Here is a 6,105-nt window from a genome sequence, read left to right as displayed (position 1 = left end):
TTAAAAGTCTCATGCTTTACATCCAGAACATGATGCACGATAGGATGCACAAAGTGATATTTGGACGCAGCCTCAGTCTGTCAAATCAAAGAGACATACAGAATGCACAGAGCAGTGGGACTCCATGAACAGAGTTGAGAACCACTGCTGTAACTCATTATGCTTACCTGACTCATGCAGAATTCTGGCCTGGTGTTTGGTCCCCCCTTTCTCTGGCTTGGTCTCCATCATCATTACACTCTTGTCAGTGTAATAGTATCGTCGTCTGCGTACCAGGACTTTGTTACTCAGCTGTCCCTTCTCCTTCAAGCTAAATTTTTGTCAAGCTGCAACAAGTTGGAATACATAATTATTAACGTTTAATGATTTTGATGTATGAAATATGTAACAAAAGCAAAAAATGTATAGACATTCTATTAAGAAATTACCTTTTTGTTGTTTGTTTACTGACCTTTCAACCATATTGCATTTATAATTGATCATCATACCTTTGGTCTACTGTTAACAGGCTACTGTAGAAAACAAAGTCAAACAAAAAAGAGAGAAAAAATTATAAATGCTGAATGTGTCTCATCTTAAATACATTGTTGTTGTTTTTGTTTCATTGAATTTGGATGTTTTGATGATTTAAGGAAAATGTACGTAGCATATATATTGATGTTTTAAATCAGAGTTTGTTAATGACACTTAATCATTAACAAACATTTAAAAAGCTTTATTACAATACTAATTGATAATATTAAAGGCGGAGTCCATGATGTTTGAAAGCCAATGTTTATATTTGAAATCACCTAAACAAACACGCCCCTACCCCAATAGAATCTGGACCTTCTGATGATAGACCCGCCCCACACATTCGCAACCCGGCATTTGATTTGATTTGATTGGCTATAAGTGTGTTTTGGTAGTCGGCCCGTCTCCTTTTCCAAACCGTTTTTCAAACATCGTGGACTCCGCCTTTAATGTAATAATCTTGTTTTGTAACACCCTAAATCACTGAGCGCACAAACGCTACCCCTGTTACAAGCACGAGTGGTTGACTTCATGCAGACATGCGCAGACATTGAAGTACCGCGAGAGTGATTCAAAAGCCCACGAAACAGTGTAATCACGCGGTACTGTGATGTCATACTGGTTAACGCTAAGCCACGTGAAGCCGGACACAAGGGCTACACTAATCTTTGGGCTGGAGTAGCCTGTGGTTTTTAAGGCTTCGTGTCTCATCGCGTTAAACGATCGCAGAACGATTTATTTCTCTTTTTCACCTCGATCTTTGGCCTCTTGTGATTTACCAAAACCAACATGTGAAGTTACAACGCTGACGAAGGAGTTTCATCAGTAGAGGTAAGTAACCAACATTATGTTATGCATGTAGTGGATCTAAAGATTGATTGTTGTATATGATCATTCTTTTTTTGGTTTGTTTGTTTGTAACGTTTATCAATGCAAGCCAAAATCGAGCTGCAAATCCTGAAGGCAAGGCACGTTGAACATGTAAGTTAACCGTTTTCTCAGCGGTGGTGGGGTAACGTTAAACATTTGCTAAGTTAGCCTAGACCAGCCCCTGTTTAACTTAAAGTTACTTGAGTTATAAAATGTATCAATCTTCCCGCCCGACTTGCTTGGAGTAAGTTAACGTTATGTAAACGACCGGTATTCACAAGAAGCCTTAAAGTTTTATAGCGAAGTGGTTCGATAATTAAGTTAATATATTTTATCAGTTGTATTAGCTATAAAGTTATTTATATCTTTGAATTAATTCGTATTTTTATCAGTTTCTAACAACACATACATGACAAAAGGCTAGCGTAACGTTAATAACGTACGTTAAATTACTTACCAACACGAACAAACTGAGTCTGACAGACAAATTAACTTAAAGCCAACAATTAAAAAAAATATATATCATAAATTACCATAAACGTTATGTTTACGAATTATATTATTTACATGTTAATAATGATGTTAAATGCGAAGAAAATGTTGAAGTGTGCCTGAGGAAAAACGGTCAGATGATGAAAATGGCGCTCACGTGACGTACGAATGGCCTCGCGACCACTGTCTATGCTCGCGACCAGCTGCTCCACCTGCAATTTGAATGCAGGGATAATAACAAATAACCAAAGTTTAATAATATTGCTGGATTTTTTATAATGCTTAATAAATGATGCGTGTAAATTTACACATATTTATTACGTCACTGACATTGTTTTTATTGCGTTTATTTCTTTTATATTGATTGAAAATGAAAACCTTATTTAATTTACCTAAAATTTGTTTGTGTTTAACACTGATTTATGTTGTTTTTCTGTTTAATATTAGTGTGTCCTGGTAAACGTGTGCTCGAAAACATGCAGATTACAGTATTTACAGAGCCGATGAGGCACCCACTGATGGATAATCTGTTTACCTAAAAACAGGTAATGTATAAACATTGCAAATATAATGAATTCACAAGTATATAATTTCACAAATATTAAATATTATTAACAATTATTATTAATAATGTACATATTAAATTATATTATACATGTTCAGTTGTTCTGTTAAGTTATTTGAAGGAGATATGCATGGTAGATCAATTAGATTATCTTTCTCACTAGCTATAAGCAGCATGCTATATCAATGTTCCACTTAAAGGTGTAGCGGAGGATTTTCTCGAATTTTAGAAAAGAAACGCCGTCTCCGCTTTTTTTAAAAAATGCAATTGCGCAACACTCCAGATTGACAACTAGGAGGACCAATAGTCTTGATGATCCACCCGGAAAACCTAAATTCTCCGCAATACCTTTAATGTTTAATGCTCTTTTACCTTGATTGTTAGGGTGGTGTTCATACAAAGCAACTTATTGCTCATCTGCTTGAGAGAAAGTTACTGCTGGGGCTCTCCTGCTAAGGTTGTCTTAATTCTAAAAAGAAATTAAGTCATTTAGGCTTAGGTCTTAGCAAGTTTTGAAAGAATGACTTCACAATCTGTTTTAATAATGTTTATTTACAATGTATTTTATTCCACTTACCTGAATCGTGCAGAGGCTTGATGTTTAGTCCACCGGTTGTCTTCTCCAACCTCTGAGTGAAGCCACCACGAGTGGTCGTGTTAACAAATTTTTTTAATTTTAGTGCACAGTGAGTGTGTCTACATAGTCTTAACGCTTAATAAACTGATAACGTGTAAGGTCATTTAAATGCATAAAATGGTTTTCTTTTATAGGGTAAAGCCCATAAATGGCAAAAACTGATTGGCACAGGTAGTTTTTTTGCTCTTAAACCAGATTTTAACATCTTTTTTGCCGTTTCGTATGTGCGTATGTCTCCACCTGTAATAGATAAACTTCACAAATAAAAGTAAATTAAAACGCTTGAAACATGTTAATGTAATAAGCTGATTTTTATAATATCATAATAAGATAATTGTCCTCTTATTATGTGCATGTAAACATACTCAATGTCTTTGTTTATCCTTTGTCTCAAGTCACACTGAGTGTGAGAAGTCATTTGTCCAGTGCTCTCGGGAAATCTAATGATAACTGCAATTCCTTCAGTCTAACATGATGGTTGAATTACACACAGATAAACTCCCACTTTATAGACCACAGATTTGAGTTTAGGCAGATTAAGATAGTTGATTGAGTTTAGTTGTTATTGTTTGGCTGTTGCCTCATATTATTATTGATTTTGACAATTTTCTAACAGCCCTTGTCTGTCAAAATAATGCAACCTCTGGTTGTAAAGCAAATTTTAAACTGATCTTCTTCATTCTGTCACTAGCCCACCACAATCCATGTTTACCAGCTGTGAAAGTGCAGGCCAAAAATCTTCCTTCACCTGTGGGCCTCTTCCCAAATGTAGATAAGGTAATGAATTATTTGATTACTGTCGCTGTTTCTGTCACTGGGGCAAAATAACTGCCCTAGAGAACATGAAGAATAGCCAAAACTGTGGTATTGCGCTAGCCCTAAAAATGTGAGAATCTTGATGTTTCTAACACATGGTACAACCGCTTAGTAGGCATGGGCCAGTTTAAGATTCTGGCGGTATGATTACCTTTAGCAAAAATACCACGGTTTCACAGTGTTGCGGTATTCCCATTGCTACACTAAATTTTTTTATTTTTAAATGGCAGGTAAAAATAAAGCCTTTAAATTATATTATATATAATATTTTCGAAATGTATATTACATGTAAACATCAAATCAATCACATGACTTAATGAATTTTGTATAAATACAGTTCATACCTTGGAGACGGTTTCACAGACCATTTTAGTGGTTTTGTAACCTTGACTGTTTAAAACCACGGTGTACCTTAAAACTGGTAACCAGCCCATGCCTACCGCGTAGTATCTATTATTAAGGTGGTTGACAGGTCTGTTTGCATGTTATTGCATTGGTAATAATTTATTGTTTATAGTCCAATATTGATTGTGAGAATTATTTAAATTTCCTTAAAAATGTTCTAACATCTTTTCCTTTCTTTTCTTAATGCAGCACTTCAGGATAAACCTGCCTGTGATCTGCTAAGATGCACAGATTCAACTCTGGCCCATTGTCATCCCAACACCTCATCTGCCATCAGTTTCGTTTAGTGTCGGTCTATTGCAAAAGTTCTTATAAACTTTAAATGAGACTTTGTGTTAAGCAGGGGTTTCCAAACTTTTCATTCCACAACATATTAAGCCCAGGATACACAGCAGGATTTTTGCAATCCAATAAGACCTTATCACACTGTGTGACAAGGATTGTTTAAACTTCAGCAGTAGACTGTCGATGAAGACACCTATTGCGTCTGAGGCTGCGACATCCGTCATCAGCATGCGCTAGTGGTAAACAAATACAGGTATGCAGGTCGTAGAAGCAAACACGTTGTTGATGTGCGTTGATCATGCTGAACTTCTTACACTGTCATAAAACTATCGTAGGTGTCTTTGGTCCAAGGACTGGGAAAACAGACGTCTTTAAACCTCTCACACTGTATGAGATAGGACCACCAATTAAGAGCCACGATCACAGAAATCTCCACGATTGTTTCACGATTGGTAATCTTTCATCTGGGACAGCCAAAAATCGTGCCGTGTATTATGGGCTTTAGACAGGTGTAATCTTATAGTTTATCAAAACCATTGCTAATAATTAATTGGACAAACCATCACTACAATGCAACACTCACTATCTTAGGGTGCGACCCACAAGTGGGTCTTCACCCACAGTTTAAAAACCCTGAGTATGAGAGAGTATGCTGTATTGTAATTAAAGTCACATCTAAGTGTTATGGAACAGTTTGTCATTATATTCACAGTATTACATGGTTCTTTCAGCAGTTACATTACAGTACTCTTAAAGTGTCCTGATCAGCTTTGGGTCTTGTGAAGTAATGTAATGAGAACGTGATCAATAGCTTTGCAGTATTTTGTTACACTGTGGCTGTAATCATATTAACACATAGGTTAAACATTTTATTCAAATTTGGTAAACAAGTCAATATAATTCATGCTGTGATGCTGGATTAAACCTGGTCAAATGATTGTGTATTGTGTTTTCAATTTTTTATGAGGTTTCTTCATCTATATAAACATTCTCAATATCACCTTTGGTTTGCTCAGAGTTTGTTCAGATGATTTTTAAAACTAAATGTTGTGAAAATGCAAGGTGTGTTACACAATTTCAATGGATGGCGTGGGGTCAAAAACTATCAAAAGTTTCAACCTTAGATATATAACTGTTGACAAACACACTTAATGTGAGTCACACCCAGTAATTATAATAAGCAGGAATTGCAGTAAGCAGGGTCACCTTAAGATAATCAGCTTGTTGGCAATTGTTTTATTTAATTAAATGTATAACTGTTTTCATTTCAGACTGATAAAACAGTCAGAGGGGCAGTGGCTTTTGGCAATGATGTTCTTGTGTGTTTTGTATTTGTTAATATTTTGTAGTCAGAAAGAGTATGAGATCACCTTTCTTGTGCATGGTGCTTTATCTACGGTAAGTGCCTTTTTAACGTTTTGGATTAAACGCAAAATGTCTACATTGTTTTTTATTATACGTGATATGGGCTTTTATTAATTATATTTAATTATATTTTTGCTTCAAAATTAATGCCAACCCT

At 35.6% G+C, this 6,105-nt stretch overlaps 2 long non-coding RNA genes across 6 annotated transcripts in view; one reads left to right on the top strand and one right to left on the bottom strand.

The window, feature by feature from the left end:
* Nucleotides 1-3,719, bottom strand: part of LOC135734564 (uncharacterized) — an 8,270-nt gene extending 4,551 nt beyond the window's left edge. The window contains exons 1-3 of one of the 2 annotated variants that reach the window (XR_012337616.1): nt 3,018-3,719; nt 2,813-2,909; nt 168-512 (exon numbers count right to left, since the gene is read on the bottom strand). This is a non-coding gene — a long non-coding RNA (uncharacterized lncRNA). Of the gene's footprint in view, nt 1-167; nt 513-2,812; nt 2,910-3,017 lie in introns of those variants that run through there. The other variant, XR_010527427.2, reaches the window with a different exon arrangement.
* Nucleotides 1-5,521, top strand: part of LOC135734563 (uncharacterized) — a 9,857-nt gene extending 4,336 nt beyond the window's left edge. For 3 of the 4 annotated variants that reach the window (XR_012337615.1, XR_012337612.1, XR_012337611.1), the window contains 5 exons: nt 181-1,344; nt 1,451-1,494; nt 2,323-2,420; nt 3,769-3,854; nt 4,488-5,521. This is a non-coding gene — a long non-coding RNA (uncharacterized lncRNA). The remainder of the gene's footprint in view (nt 1-180; nt 1,345-1,450; nt 1,495-2,322; nt 2,421-3,768; nt 3,855-4,487) is intronic. The other variant, XR_010527426.2, reaches the window with a different exon arrangement.
* The last annotated feature ends 584 nt before the right edge of the window (nt 5,522-6,105 follow it).

This window comes from Paramisgurnus dabryanus, chromosome 1 (genome assembly GCF_030506205.2).
Source record: "Paramisgurnus dabryanus chromosome 1, PD_genome_1.1, whole genome shotgun sequence".
NCBI lineage: Eukaryota > Metazoa > Chordata > Actinopteri > Cypriniformes > Cobitidae > Paramisgurnus > Paramisgurnus dabryanus.
Note: the sequence above shows the minus strand (reverse complement) of the source record. Positions and strands in the feature narration are given on the sequence as shown.